Source organism: Physeter macrocephalus, chromosome 5, assembly GCF_002837175.3.
Source record: "Physeter macrocephalus isolate SW-GA chromosome 5, ASM283717v5, whole genome shotgun sequence".
Taxonomy (NCBI): domain Eukaryota; kingdom Metazoa; phylum Chordata; class Mammalia; order Artiodactyla; family Physeteridae; genus Physeter; species Physeter macrocephalus.
The window spans coordinates 7280971-7297900 of record NC_041218.1 but is presented as its reverse complement, the minus strand read 5'-3'; the positions used below and the strand labels follow the sequence as shown (position 1 = coordinate 7297900).

Sequence of the window (16930 nt, the reverse complement as noted above, 5' to 3'; positions counted from 1 at the left end):
GGCCCGCGTACCGAAAAAAAAAAAAAAAAAAAAAAAAAAAAAAGAGAGACCTTGGAACTTGTACATCTTGACAATTATTTTTCTTTATAACCACTGCCTCTCAAAGAGGGAGAAAAACACCTTCCAAAGTTCCTCACAACATAAATATGAATATATCCTGTTTCCTTTGCAAGTTTCTTTGTCAAATTATTTCCCTACATTTTTTGGATTTCCTTCATTCGTTCAACTATTAACACCTACTCTCTAGCAACCACCAGGTATACAAAGAAAAGTAAGACAGAGCTTCTGACTCAAGGCAGGCACTTAAAGAGTGTAGTGAAGGAGTCGAGGCACCAGCAAGTGATTACAATACAGTTGGATACATGCTACAATAAAGGTATGAACAAAGACTTTGCAGACACAGGGAAGGCCTCTAGCAAGTGAAGCTTTCTCTGAACTTAATGAGCTGCTCCTCTCCTGCTCTCCTCCAAACTGAAGGCCTCACCTGCCCATCTAGAATTCTTCACCATTCACAGAAAATGTTTTCTTCATTTGTACAGACATAAAGACTTCAAGGCAAATCCATAAATCATTTCTAATTGACCCCAAAAGACATTAGATCCGCTGAGAAGCGGATTTTTCCTTGCTGTTAGTTCTTTAAAAGCAGATCAACTTTCTTAATCACTTTTTAAGGCCAAGACAGAACCTAATTCACACTCTTTGAGCATGCCAGCTCAAAGGATGGAGGATATCCTGGAAAACCTCAGGGTGAGCTGGGGAAATGTGCCTAAAAATTTAAGTGGCCAACACAAAGATAATCACTTGTACGTATGCATGCAAGGCAAAGCTGGTATAAAAGTATTAGAGCTTTTTTTTTTTGCCTAATTACACTAAATCAACAAGTGTGATTTTTAAATTACTGCTACTTAAACTAAACATTCTCAATCCAAATAGAAAAAATTTAAAACCAATTCCCAAAAAAAACTTAAAAAAAAAATCTTGTGGCAAGTACAAAGATAGTAATTATCAAATACAGTGTACACAAGAAGGGAAAAACTGGAATTTTATATCCTAAAAGATCCAAATTTCTGCCAAAATCTGCGTAACTAGTTCATCTCATAACAATGGGCAAGACTTTTTAATATATAATTACCAGCAACTAATATAAATGTAAACAATACTTAGGAACAGCACCTGGAATGTCTATTCAGTGGTGTCCAACACTGCAAAATATGTAATAAAGACTTTTACAATGCATTTCTTTGTCTCCATTTTTATGAAACCATAAGATAGTAGGCTGTACATTAGATCATCAGATAGAACAATGCAAATCAGAAGAGTGTCAATGTGTTTCTAAATTCCTTTTCTTTAAATATGTTCACTTTCCACAAAAACTAGAATTTAAGATGCCATTTTCCTAAGTGCTTCCAGGACTTTAAACATTACATTCTCTAACACACCTCCAAAAAGAGAGAACGGGATTCTTCTGTATCTAGGACTAGCATCCTATCTATTCCTATCTTTAGGGAATATGAAAAGGAAATTTAAATATATCTTAAATACTTTCATTTTCTTGCAAATAAAATGATCAATAAACTAGTTAGGATTACACGCTTGTTCTACATTTTATTCCCAAACATAAAATAATTGCTAATGGTCATGTATGAAGAGTAATGGAAAACAAACTCCAAGACCCCCACTAGCTCCCTGGTGGTCTAACGGTTAGGATCCCACCCAATCTCAAAACCCCCTAGAAGTATAGATTACAGTCAACTGTGTCAGCATTAGTGTTTTTTAAAGATTTTCTTAAAATATTGTTTTAAATGTTGTTTTATGTGACACTGAAACGCCATAAAACTAAGCTGATAATGACCTTTCAAACCCAGCAAGTAAACCTTGTAGTAAAATATTTTTAAATACCAAAGACACATCTTTACTTCCAAATGAATTTAAATTTTACAGATCCTGTGTGACAAACAAAGGAAGTTTAACTTAACTGTGGACAGCACACATTCGATTTCTTAGGCAACAAACATTTCTGCAGCCAGCCTTTTCTGACTCAACAAAGCTATTGTTCACGGAAAACAAGACCAATTAATGAGAAATTGCTAACCATACCACCTAAACACACGTTTGTCATAAACATTTTCTTGTGATCAACTCTTTCTACCATCTCATCCTCATTCATCCCCTAGGGATTTGGGGAATAATCGCTTACTAAATGACAGCTGATTTCGTTAGCACCTGTCGCCAGTCTCAGCTGTATCACACAAGTTGGCCGAAACAGCCTGTAATTTTTTTTTCAGATTATGATTCTTTAGAAAGTGGGGACTCACCAGGCGTGAGTTCACCAAGTTTTCCAAAATATCGTGCTTCTCATTCCTCCCATTTTTCAAAAAGTGACCCTGTGGCACCGACTTTTGGGTGGGCGGGGGGGAGGGGTGCCACAATGACGCGGGAACTCGACGGAAAGCCCTCCGAAACGAACAAAACCGGGAAGGGGGAGAACAGCGAGACCCTTCCCTCAAACTTAACAGAAAGCCCGCCGAGAAGGCGAAGGCGGCCGGGACCGCCTGGTCCGAGCGGGTGGAGACGAGGAGCTCCGGGGCTGCTTTCCGGGGAAATGTCAGACGCGCGGCCGCTCGGAGTCCGGTCTCCGCGCGCCGTCCCGGCCCCCGCGGCCCCGGCCGAGCCTGCGCCCTCACGGGGAGGGGGCGTGGAGCCGAGCCCGCCCGCTGCACCGCGGCCGCCGCTCCTCACGCCACTCTCCCGCCCGCTGTCAGGCCCCGGTGTCACTGCCCCTTCCTCGCACCGAGCTCCCCCGAGACACAGTCCGTCCTTTGTCTGAGTGCGCACTCGGCGCCGAGGTCCCACCAACTTGTGTGCGTCCCGTCCCACCCGGGCGCTCCCGCCGCGGCGCTCCACACAAAGGAGACCGGGGCTCGGGCGGCCGGCCCGCCCCGAGCACCGGAGCGCCCCCAGCCCAGCCCCGGCGCCTCCGGAGGGGCGGGCGCGCGAGAGGACCCCTTTGCTTGACCCCCGCGGCGCCCGCCCGGGCTCCCGCCTCGGGTCGCCGGGTCCGGCACTGCCCGCCCGTGGCGGTCCCGCGGGCCGGCCCGGACCCACGGCCCCTTCAGAGGGGTCTCCTCTCACCCCGCCAGCCAAAGCGGCGCCCCGGGAGAGCCCGCTCGGGGCGATACCCAGACAGGCGAGCGGCGGCAGGCATGGGTCCCACCACCGCCGCCGCCGCCCCTCGCCGGGCTCCGGAGCCCCGCCGGCCGGCCGGCCCGACAGCGGCGCGTTACCTGCGCCCCGCGCCCCAGCCCGCGCCGCTCCCGCGCGCCGCTCCCGCGCGCCGCCGCCGCCACCGCCGCCGCCGGGGCTCCACCGCCTTCTGCGTCCCAGTGGGTGTCGGACGCTCCCGGACCGAGCGCCAAACCCGGCAGCCCAATCGCCATCGCTTTTATTTGGCCCCCCCTGTCCAACCAAGCGCCGCCCCGATTGGCGGGACGCGAGGCGGGCTCCCATCCAATCACAGGGCCCGCCGGGCTCTGAGGCGCAGAGCCAGCCCCACGCCGAGGCGCCCGCGGGACTCGGCCGGGCCGGGCCGGGCCGGCGGCGCGTGCGCGCGGGCGGGCGGGCGCTGGGAGATGCCGCCGCCGGTGGAAGCGCTGCGCCGGCTCTTTGTTCTTTCACGGAACGCACGGCGCCTTTCAGGAAGGCGGTGGGCCGGCGAGCGGGGACTAAGGGCCGCTGGAGCCCGAATCCCGGGCCGCGGGCGGGAGGCGGACAGGGCGGGGTGGCGGGAACCGGCCGGAGGGCGGGACGGCGCGCTCGCGGCTCTTGGCGGGAACCGCCGCTTCGGAGTTCCCGGGCCGGAGGGGCGGGGCGGGGCCGAAAGCCAAGTTTGAACCAGTTCAAAACTCGGGGGTGGTAACGGTTTCAACCGCTGCGCTCTTTTCCCCGCGCGCAGAGCCGAGGCCCGGGCCGGCCGGCGAGCGCGCGGGAGGCGCCCGGACAGGAGGGCCCGCGGTGCCCCGTTTGCCGGCCAGATGCGCTCTGGGGCCCCGGCTCCAGCCCGGCTGGGCTCGGGCGAGGAGCCGCGAGCCTCCTGCGCTTCGGTGGGGCCAGCATGCCGCCCCCCAAGCCGAGCGGAGCGCCCTGCCCGGTACTTTTGTCTGCTGCCGCCCCTCGGCCGCTTGGCCCGCCTCGGATTCCCGGCCCGCTGGACTTTGGTTGGTCGAGCCCGCAGTGCCCTTGCCTTAGAAACCTGGCACAGAGCGGCGTCACAATTATTTCAAATTCCTCATTTAGAGCGCCTTGTTCAGACCTTTCCAGTGCTTGTAGTGCCAAGCACGTGTCAACGTTAAAAATCATTTATCAAGGATGAGTGCCGTTCACTTGCCTCGTGCGAACGCCTCTGGAAAGTATTAGGATGATTGCAACATTTTTCAAGTACTAAAAAAAATGATCTTGGGGTAAGCCTGTTTCAACCCAGAGGAATTAGGAATATTCTACTTCAGATACAATCTCCACTTTTGATTTTTCTGGCAATGAAGTTAAGGTTATTACGAATTTTTTTTTTTAATAGGATGCAGCCATAGGGCAAAGTAACCACTCACCCATATAAACTGGGATTCCATCCTGAGTTCAGATGCGGTGCGGGGAGGATGGTCAGCTATGAGCTGGAGTTAAAAGCCTAACGGAATCATGTTTTTAATATTGTTAGTTACATTTTTAAATGATTAAGATTTTTAATGATTAGTTCCTCGTGCGGTGATTTAACCCATAGTTCTACCAACTTTCCTAAATCACCATCCCATTCCTCACGTATATTCTGGACCAACTCAATGTTAAAAGTTTAGGTGGAGGGAAACCAAAAGATACAGAGCAAATACAATCATGTGCCCAAATAAAAGCAGAGTTATGAATAAATGATAAGAATAGTGCAAAAGTAAGTAGGTTATGCATGTGAGATGTAACTATAAACTAATGTAACAATTCCATCTGTCATATACCAACAGTCACCAATACATTGGTAGTCCATGGTAAAAGGCTTCCCTCTAGACCATTAATTTACAATTACTTTTTAAACCAGCCATTTAAATCTCAAAAGTTAACTTTATCCCTAAGTCACTTATCAAATTACCGATTTTGCCTGTCTTTTATATTAAAACAATGTGGGCGTTTTTTAAAGAAAGATCAAGGAAATTACATTAGAGATTATCAGCAAATCCAAGCAATGTAATAAACACATCCAGCATAGCGTGAAATGCCATATGAATTGCTAAGGCATTTAGAACCAAGGAATGACGATGGATCAAGATGTTCCCCCAAAAAAAAACTCAGAAAAGGAATTTTAGCTGGACCCTAAAGGAAGCATAAGATTTAGATTGATGGGGCAGTGAGGGCACTTGAGATGAGAATGAACAGGTACTCCGAGTGATTATGTGGACTCTAACGAGCTGAGAGCACCAGCTGTGAAAGACTGAGAGCGGATTAGAAGGCCAATATTGTAATATTTATATTTACAATACACATTTATGTTAAATATAATATGAAGGCTGACTTGGAGCAGGAAGTAGGTGTGCCAGTGGATCACAACATTGTCTTAATTCAGGGGTAACGTTATCCAGTTAAGCAAGATGTTTTAGGTCACAGTGATGGCAAGAAAAAAGAGTAAGTTGAAAACATTGCCAAAAGACTTCACTGTATATGGAAGGCATACATTATCTTGCAACTCAATTTTGTATATTCATAAATACAGGGAAGTTGGGAGGGAGAAGAATTATTTCATTTTAGATACTAAGAAAAATTATCTGAAGATTTCCAAGCAGGGAAAGCAAGAAAATGTGTGTGTGTGTGTGTGTGTGTGAACCCCAAATTACTGAAGGGACCCAGATGAAGCAGAAAGCCAGGCTGAACACAAAGGTAGATGTGAAGGGCGAGAGTCACCAGTAGTAGTTATGCTACTACTGGTAGGTCATCCTGTCCTCTGTTAAAGACAGATTTACTATTAACAGTTACGGGATAAAAGCAAAAGTGGAGAGTTAAACTCTGAAGTCAGGACATAGCTCTACCTCAGTCACTGCTGTTCTGCCAGGGCCTACCACTGCCTGCACACAGTGTATCATCAGGGTTTTCCAGGGGGGACAGGAGAAGGTCAAGGGCAAAATTAAGGCTGTTAGCATCACAGAACTCCCCTTTCAACCCCCTGAACGGGATTTACTTCTCACACATTTTCATTTATTCACTCAGCATTCAACAAGTATTACGGAGGGCTTACTATGTGAAAGCACTGTTCTAGGGTCTAGGAATACAAAGAGAACAAAAGAAAAGTCCCTGCCTTGGTAGAGCTGATAGTCTAGTGGAGAGAAACAAACAATAAACAAATTATACAGCATATGAGTGATAGTAAATAAAACGGGGAGACACACAGCATGGAAGGAGGGAAGCGTTGAGTGTAAATGCTGCAATTTTAAAATAGCTTAGGGAAGGCCACACTGAGAAGGTGACATGTGAAGGAAAACTTAGAGGTGAAAGAGCACTTCCTGAGAAAGATGTTCAAAGAGGAGGGGATGGCAAGTGTCTGGGCCTGAGGTGGGAGCCTGCCTGGTGCTCTAGGGGGAGGGGGAGACTGGTGGGAGGTGCACAGGCAGATCTTCTTGTGCCTTGCGGGGCCTTTGTTAGGACTTGACTTTTTACTTCAGTGAGAGGATTTGGAGCAGAAAGGCGATTGGATCATTTAAATGAGATCACTCTGGCTGCTGTGTTGAGAGTAGCCTGAAGTGGAGTAAGGGCCAAAGCAGAGAGCAGTTAGGGGTCTATCGTAATAACCCAGGCAAGAAATGACTGATTGGGAAGCTAAGTGGTGACAGCGGAGCTGGCAGGTTGGAGTTAGATCCTGGCTGTGTCTTGAACGTACAGACAGTAGGAGCGGGATAGGGATATGGGGGTGGAGGTTTGGAGATCAGAGTTTAGTTTGGGACACAGTAAGTTCAAGATGCCTGTTTTCAACCAAATCGAGCTATCAAGAGGTTGGTAAGTTATTGATGGGAGGAAAACTTGGCCTCTACCAATTTAGGACCTAGTTATCAGTGCCAGCAAATTAATTCACAGAGTAACAGGATAAACTTTTGTTTATTATGCCTGCAGGAGTACTTCTACAGAGAGAGTAGCTCCCCAAACAGCAGGAGGTAAATGTTTATATCCCAGCTCAATAAAGGGCGGGGGTGAACAGGGGAGGTTTAAGCCTTCCAAGGATGGAACATTCTGATGAGGCTTGTTTAAATGACTTTTTTTTTTCTTCTGGAATGTCCCCGTGCCTGAGGTATGTCACCTCCCTGACGGGAGACTTGCTGGGGAGGGCAGGTAGCTGACTCTGTGAAGCTCTCACTTTAGTCAGATAAGGGGAGTCCAATAAGTTCTTTCAGCATCTGTTAGAGCTGAGATGTTCACACTTTGGGGTCATCTTTATACCATTTCTGTTAAAAAAAAAAAATTTGTTATAGGAGTCTGGACTTAGGGGAGAGGTTGTGACTAGGAATGTAAGTTTGGGAATCATCGGCATATAAATGGTGGTTAAAACCAAGGGAATAGGGGTAGACAGAAAAGAAGTTGAAGGTACTCTACCGTGACGTTTGTGGCAATGAGGAGAAACCAATAAAGACAGAGGGAACGACCAGCCAAGTGGGAAAGTGTGGCATCCTGGAAGCCAAGGGGAGGAGGTGTTTCAAAGAGGAGAGTAATCGTTGCACAATAAGTAAGATGTCCAAGACAACCCTCGGATTTAACAACATGGAGAGCATTGGTGACCTTGATAGCACACTTTCAGTAGACTGGTTGGAGTGGATTTCATAGTGAATGAAGATTGGAGGTAGCAATTGTAGCCAACTCTCTCAAGAATTTTACTACAGAAAGAGGGAAAATATAGCTGGAACAGTAAGTGGGATCAAGAGAAAGATTTTAAGATCTTTAAGAGAAATAACATACCACGTTGGTATTCTGATGAAAGATCTAGTGGAGATGGGAAAACTGGTGACTCGGGAAAGAAAGCATATTGCTGGAGCAACATCTGGTGTGTTAGGAGGCATGGACTCCAGACCCTGACAGGTGAAAAGAGATGGGTTCTGGAGCCTGTCAGGACCCTAGCAAAGATTGACCTTTGCTAGGTAATGGCCAGGAGAGATGGTAGACTATCTGGATGCAAATGCAGGTACATGGGTAGAATTGGTAGGCGTTTACATCTGATTGCAACAGACACCCATTGGTAATTACCTGACTGAGAATGGGTAGTGTGTAAATGAGTATGCAGTTTGTTAGGGCAAAAAAATGTTTAGACCATTATATTCCAGCATCACATTTTTATCAACTCTCTCTTTTTGGTCTTAAAATAATTTCTCAGTCCTAATAGAGACAGAAAACTGATTATTTGGGTTTTAGACATAGAGAATACAGAGCAAAAGCAAAACGTCTAAAAGTTCTGGAGGACAAATGAAGAGCTATAGGATATAAAATTTGGCTAAGAGGTTTGAGCTTGTCAACAGAGGAGTAGCAACTAAGGCCCGAGAAGGGATGAACTCTCATAAAGAACGAGAGCGGCCTTATACTGCAGGCTGGAAAACACCCAGGGCTGGGGCCAGGAAATGTGTGGCATGTAGAGAAGGCTTAATTAAAAATTAGAGCATAATTTGGTCCTGATTTAAATTAGCCTGACCTTTTAAGAAAAAGGTTGAAATAGTCACCTCTAGAAAGCCAAAGGGGGCTGTGATAGGCAGCCTCTAAAATGCTCCCAGTTATTACCGCCTCTTGATCTTCACAGCTTTGTGTAATCTTCTTTCTCCCCTTGAATGTGGCTGGACCCACTGGCTGATTCACTTCTAATTAATAGAATATGGCTACATGAGTAATTCGATGTCATTTCTGAAATTAGGACCTACCCCCCCCACCTCTTTCTCCCTCTTTCTCTCCCTCATCTCTTGTTCTGGATGAAACAAGCTGTCATCAGTTTTATCCCTTACACCTCCACCACCCTTAATTCCAGCCATGTTGTACTACCCACTTTCCCAAACACAAATTCAGCTAAATTGATCAGGATGTTACCATTTTACTTTGACTTCTAAAAGAGAAATTTGATCAAGTCAAATGAATAGATTAAAATAAACATTTAAGCAATCTAGAAATTATCTGGGAGTTTTAAAGGAATCCAAGTGTGAAACTGAGGGATGCTTGGCCAAAATATTGTTACAAATGACCCCTGGGCAGAATATCATTTTACAGATGTGACACTTGTCCTACAAAGGATTACTGAGGGTTTGGGGAAGCTGAGAACTGATGAATCTTACCATGACTTTGAACTATAATGGGAGAAATGATCAATAAAGACTAAAATATATGAAAGAGAACATGGTTTTAGCAAAGGATAAGAGCTGGAAAGGAAAAAATAAAACTGATTACACGATTGCATACATAGATACTCCAAAATAATCTTCAAAGTATTCGAATTAATGAATGAAGTTAGCAAGGTCACTGGATACAAGGCTAGTTTACAAAAATCAATTTCTATATACCAGCAATAAACAAAGAGGAAATTAAACTTTTAAAGTAAACCCATTTACCTTTTGAAAAACATCAAATACCTAATAATAAATCTGATGAAAAATGCACATGACCTATATACTGAATATTACAAAATGATACTGGGAAAAACTTTTGAAAGACCTAAGTAAATAGAGGGAATGTCATTTTTGTGATTTAGAAGATGCCTAGATTCAACACAATGCCAATCAGAATCCCAGGAGGGTTCATGGGTGTGTGTGTGTGTGTGTGTGTGTGTGTGTGTGTGTGTGTAAATTGACAAGTTGATTCTAAAACATATGTGAAATGCAAAAGGCAGAGAAGACCCAAGACAATCTTGAAGAAGGAGAATGAAGCTGGGTGACTTCATGACCAGATATCAAAACCTAGCTTTTTAAAGCTATGGTCATTAAGACAGTGATTTTAACACAAAGATGGACAAATGGACCTATGGGAAACAAAATGGAGAGCCCAGAAATAGACCCATACCTATATGGTTACCTGATTTATAACAGAGGTGACCTGGCAGCTCAGTGGAGAAAGGAGAGTCTTTTCAACAATTGGTCCTGGATATCCTTATGGGAAAAAAAAACTTCACCTCTACCTCTTACCAGATGGGTTACTGATTTAAATGTGGAAGAAAACGCAGAGAAATATCTTTATGATCTTGCAGTAGGCGTAAAGTGCTTAAACAGGATGCAAAAAGTGCTCACCATAAAGAAAAAAAATGATAAGTTGAACTACATTAAGAACTTCTATCCTTCAAAAGACACCATTACGATACTGCAAAGGCAGGCCAAAGAAGAAATCCACAATACTCATATCTGGCAAAAGACTTGTAATTAGATTACGTAAAGAACTCCTAGGGACTTCCCTGGAGGTGCAGTGGTTAAGACTTCACCTTCCAATGCAGGGGGTGCTGGTTTGATCCCTGGTCAGGGAGCTAAGATCCCATATGCCTCATGGCCAAAAAAGCAAAACAGAAAACAGAAGCAGGGACTTCCCTAGTGGTCCAGTGGGTAAGACTCCACACTCCCAATGCAGGGGGTGCAGATTCGATCCCTGGTCAGGGAACTAGATCAGCATGCAGGCATTTACCCAGCACTCAGATCAAGTGCATTTTCTTGGTGAAAATTATTTAAGCTATTTCTATTTGTATGTTATACTTCAATAATAAGTTTTTTTCACTTTTGGGGTTTTTTTTTAAGATCAAGGAGAAGAGAAAGAGCCAGGAAAGAAGACTGAAGGGGGTGAACAATGACAAAGGAGGAAAACCGGAGTGTCATGTCCCAAAAGCCACATGAAAATAGTCTATGAAGAAGGAAAAGGTATACCCATAATATATGAAGAACTCTTAACAACTCAACAATAAAAAGACGAATATCCCAAATGTATAAACAATAAAAAGACAAATAGATAAAGGATTTGAATAGACATTTCTCCAAAGGAGATATGTGAACGGCTAACAAGCACATGAAAAGATGCTTAACATCATTAGTCATTAAGGAAATGCAAATCAAAACCACCACTTCTCACCCACTAGGATGGCAACGATCCAAAAGACAGACAATAACAGGTGTTAGCGAGGATGTAGAGGGATTGGAACCCTCAGACATTGCTGGTGAACTGTAAAATGGCGCAGCACTTTGGAAAACAGTCTGGCAGTTCTGCAAAATGTAAAACAGAAAACGTTACCATATGAACCAGCAGTTGCGTTCCTAAGACTATTTCATTTCAACCAAGAGAAATGAAAACACACAGCCACACAAAACCTTGTACATGAACATTCATAGCAGCGTCATTCATAACAGCCAAAAAGTAAAAACAACCCAAATGTCCATCAACTGATGAAAGGATAAACCAAACGTGGTATATGGATACAATGGAATATTATTCAGCAGTAAAAGGGAATGAAGTACTAATACATGCTACAACAGGGGTGAACCTCAAAAACATGGTAAGGGGAAGAAACAACACAAAAGGCCCTGTATTGTATGGGGCCATTTATATCTAATGTCTAGAATGTGCACATCTAGAGAGACAGAGGTAGAATTGCCGTTGCCTAGGACTGGAGGGGCAGGAGAGGGTGGGGGGAGACAGGAGGAGTGGCTGCTAAATTATACAAGGTTTCCTGGGGGATGATGGAAATGTTCTAAAGTTAGATTATGATGATGTGGTACAACTCTGTAAATATACTAAAACCCACTGAATTGTATAGTTTCAAAGGGTGAACTTTATGGTATGTAAGTTACATCTCAAAGTCATTTTTAAAAAAGAAGGAAGTGGTGATTACTCAGGAGAACTTGCTTAGACATCCCCACCCACCAAAAGATCCTACTTCCAGAGAAAGGATATTTGCTCAGATGGAAAGTTCCAGATAACTTATTTAGGGATAAAATAAGTCCTCTATGCATTAAAAAGGAAGCCCTCTGAACCACTGGTCAAAGCCTTAGGAAAGGTCCCCCAGGGAGTCAGTTGCTTGAAAATAAGGGCTTTAGGTCCCCAAAGGCAACAAAACATTACTTGTCCTAGTGTCAGGCTTAAAATCGAGAATAAGGTCTTCCCTGGTGGCGCAGTGGTTCAGAATCCGCCTGCCAATGCAGGGGCCACGGGTTCGAGCCCTGGTCTGGGAAGACATGCCGCGGAGCAAACTAAGCCCATGTGCCACAGCTACTGAGCCTGTGCTCTAGAGCCCGCGAGCCACAACTACTGAAGCCTGTGTGCATATAGTCTGTGCTCCGCAACAAGAGAAGCCACCGAAATGAGAAGCCCGGGACCACAACGAAGAGTAGCCCCCGCTCACCGCAACTAGAGAAAGCTCGCGCGCAGCAACAAACACCCAAAGCAGCCAAAAATAAATTAATTAAATTAATAAATAAAATTTTTAAATGGGAATAAAAAGCTTTGAGGTGTCCACAAAAGGAAATACTGCAAGCATTTTTGATCACTGCACCTAAAAGGATTAGAGAGGGAGAGAGGGAGATGGCTGTTGGAAAGGGAAAAGAGAAGAAATTCTGCTGAATAAAGACAGCATCAGAACACTTGAGGCTAAAAACGCAAAAGTTGAGAAGCGAATCAGGTGTTCAGATTCTCTGAAAACGTATGCAATCTGGATAAAGTGAATCCAGGTTTTTTCATTGAATCCCAAGACGTTTCAGTTAAAAAGTACTGCTTGCATTCTCTATAATGTACAATGAAAACAATCAAGAATGACTTCATTTGGTAAGTAACAAGCTAAGGAACTCATTAGGCAAAAATACGGCGTAATTAGACAAACATAAAAGAGTTTTAAAATGTTTGCGTAAATGTTTAAAAGTCTGAGTCATACACGACAATTTATTCACTCAAAATACATTTACTTAACGTTTGCTTTGGCCCGTGCCCTGCAGGAGTATAGCCAGGGGAGGGACACAGAGAAGGATTCCTCAGGAAAGCAAGAGGAAAGAAAGGGAGGGAGGGAGGGAGGGAGGGAAGGATGGAGAGCTGTGGGGCTCGGAGCCAAGGAGCACAGTTAGCAATGCTGAGGGGAGAAGACGTTCAGGTCAGCAGCGAGGCAACCCAGACCTCCTGCTCCCAAGAGCAGTGACGTGGGTCCTTCCAGCAGCCCATTCCCATGACTGGTGGGGTTCGGGTGGCGGAAGGTTAATTCCCTTGGCCTCTAGAGGTGTCCGTCGAGGATCTCAGGAGCAGGGTGTGTGACCAGGGTCCTGCCTCAGGACCAGGCTCAGTGATTCCTGAGTCTGGGGTGGGCAAGCTCCACCTCTCTGGCTAATAAATCTTCCCGATAACAAGATCCTACACCTGATTTCTTCCACTGTTCCAAGTCCAGGGTGACACCCTCCTCAAACCCTTGTGCATTCTTAGTGGGTTTGAGCTGCAAGGTTCCCTGTGTCCTCTCATTCCCTCCAGCACCTGCGGTCCGGTGGGCAGTGCTGTTGCACATACACGTGCTAACATAACCAGAGCTTTCGAAGCTCTGGTTCTGTACAAGCTCCATGGCAATCTTCTGACGTGTTGCTTTGCAAGTCTCTGTGTTCCGCTGACTGTCGACTAAAGACCTATTCCTCCCATTCAAAGAGGAGCATGTTCCAAATCAATATCTTTAATATAAGAGACGTTCCAACTGCAGAAATTTATCCCTAACTTGAGGAGAAAATATTTTCCCACTGATGAAATTTATCAAACTGGTGTATAATCTTCCGGGAAGAAAAACAGTAGCAGTGATAAAACTTCAGCTGGGAGCCATATGTTTCAAAAAGCAACCATTTTAAACTAAGGGCAGTATATCTGTGATAGAGCAGGTTCATTCTGCAGTGTTGTCACATCTGTACCACCTGTGAAGTTTTTGCAAAAAAAAAAATCACTGAACTTGGAACATTGCACTGGAAATAGACCTCATAAGTTACTTTTCAAATACTTTCCTACAAAGATTATCCTAGGGTAATCTTAAAAGAATGGCCCATTGCTCAATAGTTTATTATCTTATAAATATAAAAGAAAACGGTGTATAACAGTCAGTGCACACTGGCAGAAACTTCTCAGCAAAGGCATCCATTGTGCCCATAATTTTATTATTTTTCATACCTTATATATTTTACAAGCCAATGTCTTTTAAAGTAGGCTGGGTTCTCACAGAAAATGGTGAGATTATTAAATTTTTTCTAAGGTGCAAGCTATGCCAGCCGACCTGCAGACGTGTGAGTGACAACACCACTGCTGTTTAAGCAACTGAGTTTTAGAGGGGTTTGTTACACGGCAAAAGCTAACTGATGAACTTCCAACCCTTCACCTTTGGTGAACTGTAGATAAAGCTTTTTAAAAATAATCCACATATATATATACATACGGATACATCTGAAGTAATGTTTAAGTTTATAAAAATAGCATAGAAATACATGTGACTAAATTTCCTGGAGGAGAATGTGCTAACTTAATTCAGTGCCTTTTTCCTTCCTCAAATTTTCCAAGGGATTTATATGTCAAAATGGTTTTAACAGAATATAAAAAAATAAACAAAACTTCAAACCTTAATTAGTAGATTTGTCTTTTATGTTAGTATGTAGGCCACATGATGAAATAGCACAAACATTTATTGAGATAGAAATGTTTAGAACAAAAAAGCATGGATACTTAAAATTAATTCCCACTTTAGTTGGAAGTAGAGATGTAGTCTCTGCCTATATAATTACTTCTGTTCATTGATTATGGTATTATTAACCAAAAATAAGGTAAAACCCACCATTCTTCATATCAGGAAGAATACTGTTTAAGTTCAGAGGATCATTTATTTCACTCCTGATTTTTCCCATATGTTTCCTGCATGTATATTTAGAAGCCTAGCTTATTAATAGGGTTAGTGTCATCCAGTGAAGACAACATCTAGCTACTAGTGGTACATTTTGAACAGGCAGAATCAATTGATTATATTTTAAGCTGAAAAAGATGATTCACTATACCCACTGAGGTATATTTGGATGCAAGTAGCAGAAACCCTCCACTAACTATAGGTTAAGCCAGAAGAATGTTTATTACTTACTTAAGAAACTCAAAGACAGTCCATATCAGGATTGACCTGCCAACTTACCAACGTCATTAAAGACTCAGACTCTTTCTGTCTCTCCATTTTGCATATTGGCCTATTATCCCTATGCACATCACCTCAAGGTTACAAGATGGCTGCAGCAGTTCCAACTATCACAGGCAAGTTCAAGGCCAAAAGAAAGGGGAGGGGGCTGAGGCAGCCACTTCTTTATCATGTATAAAGAAAGCAAGAACTCTCCAAAAGCTTCCCTGCAGCCTTCCTCTTGCATCTCATTGGCAAGAAATGGAACACACGCTGACGACACCCTCACTGAAAGGGAGGCGGGGAAGTTGACAGTCTAGTGGAAGAGGATGGGATTGTCCTGACTGGTTTTGCAATGTCATGAGTCATCCTCCCAGGCTAGGCCCATTGTCACCCTGAGCAAAATCAGGGTTCTATTGGCAGAAAGAAGGGAAGAAAAACAGCGTGCCCACACTGTCTTACTGTCCTTACATCCCTTGTCTTCTCGACCCAATGGATGCAGGAAAGCAGAAGACACGGAATTGTGGTTTTACCATTTTTTTTTTTTTTTTTTTTTTTTTTGGCAGGGCAACCTGAATCCCTTTGAGCATCTAAGCAACAGATACTGCCCTACCCTCACAATTTCCAAAGAGGGCATTTCAGGGAGTGCCCAGAGCCCCTGAGGCCCATCCGTGGGTGACTAAGTTAAGAAATCCACCCACAGTCTTTCAACTTGGTCCCCCACATTATACAGCTTCTGGGTTCCACTCTGCTCTTTCAAGTATGGTTGTGTTGTGGGTATGATGGTTGCTGATTCTGAATGTAGCAGTATCTCCTCTCTCTGTAACTAAGTTTGCAACTGAGGAAAATTGACAATGTCTAAAATGGCATAACAAGAAAAAAATAAATTTTCACTCTTTTCACGGACCATTATGTTAAAAATAAACAGACCAAACATTAAACTGAGTTCGTACTTCAAAGCATTATCATTATCAAGCATCTAAGCGCAAAATATTACACATGGGGAACTGCATGTGGCTGGCTGCTGCCGCTGAGAATCTATAATCTGAGACAATCCGTTGATTATCTCATTTGGGTCATGGGGGAGGGGCATGAATAATGTTATTAAGTCGTTAAATAATACCTGATGACTTTCAGAAGTGTAAACTATTTTGAAAATACAAAATTCTAGATCAGTTGTTAAGACCTGACTCCATGCTCCAACAAGTAAAATCAGAGATCACCAGTAATGCCCCAAATCACATCTGAAACTCTAGGAAAACAGAATACTGAATAAGCTTTTTTAAGTTAAGATGTAACTGACATACCACATTGTATTAGCTTTATACAACAACATAATGTTTTGATATATGCACATATTGCCTGTATACGCTTCAATTATAAAATAAGAACACTGATTTCCATGTGTGGCTCGTGGAATCAGAAGCCTTCCTTTGTAGTCACACCTGGTAACAGTGTGAGACAGATTTCTGATAATAATAAAATGATGCTTCAAAATTCTTTGGCATTCCATACACCTGAAACTAACACAACATTGTAAATCAACTATACTGCAATAAAAAAAAAAAGTTTCTTAGGCATTCTTAGCCAGAGGAAAAGGGACATATAGAGACTAGAACAGAAAAGTGTAGAGGAAAGGTGAATATTTTTTTCTTTTTCCTTACTAGATTGGAAGAATTGGCTTTTCCATTTTACTTCCCTCTTTGTCAGTGCAATAAAGTGGTATCATGTGCAACTTTATGCTTTTTTTTTTTTTTTTTTTTTTTTAAATCTAAGCTTCTGGTTCAACTTATCACATTTCCTAACAGCAGA

General features: G+C 43.6%; 1 protein-coding gene across 2 annotated transcripts in view; it reads right to left on the bottom strand.

The window, feature by feature from the left end:
- Positions 1-3371, bottom strand: part of EZH2 (enhancer of zeste 2 polycomb repressive complex 2 subunit) — a 64800-nt gene extending 61429 nt beyond the window's left edge. Inside the window, exon 1 of one of the 2 annotated variants that reach the window (XM_024128240.1) lies at positions 3285-3371. The gene's annotated coding sequence lies outside the window, so the exon portion shown is untranslated. The remainder of the gene's footprint in view (positions 1-3284) is intronic. The other variant, XM_028489635.2, reaches the window with a different exon arrangement.
- Between the last annotated feature and the right edge of the window lie 13559 nt (positions 3372-16930).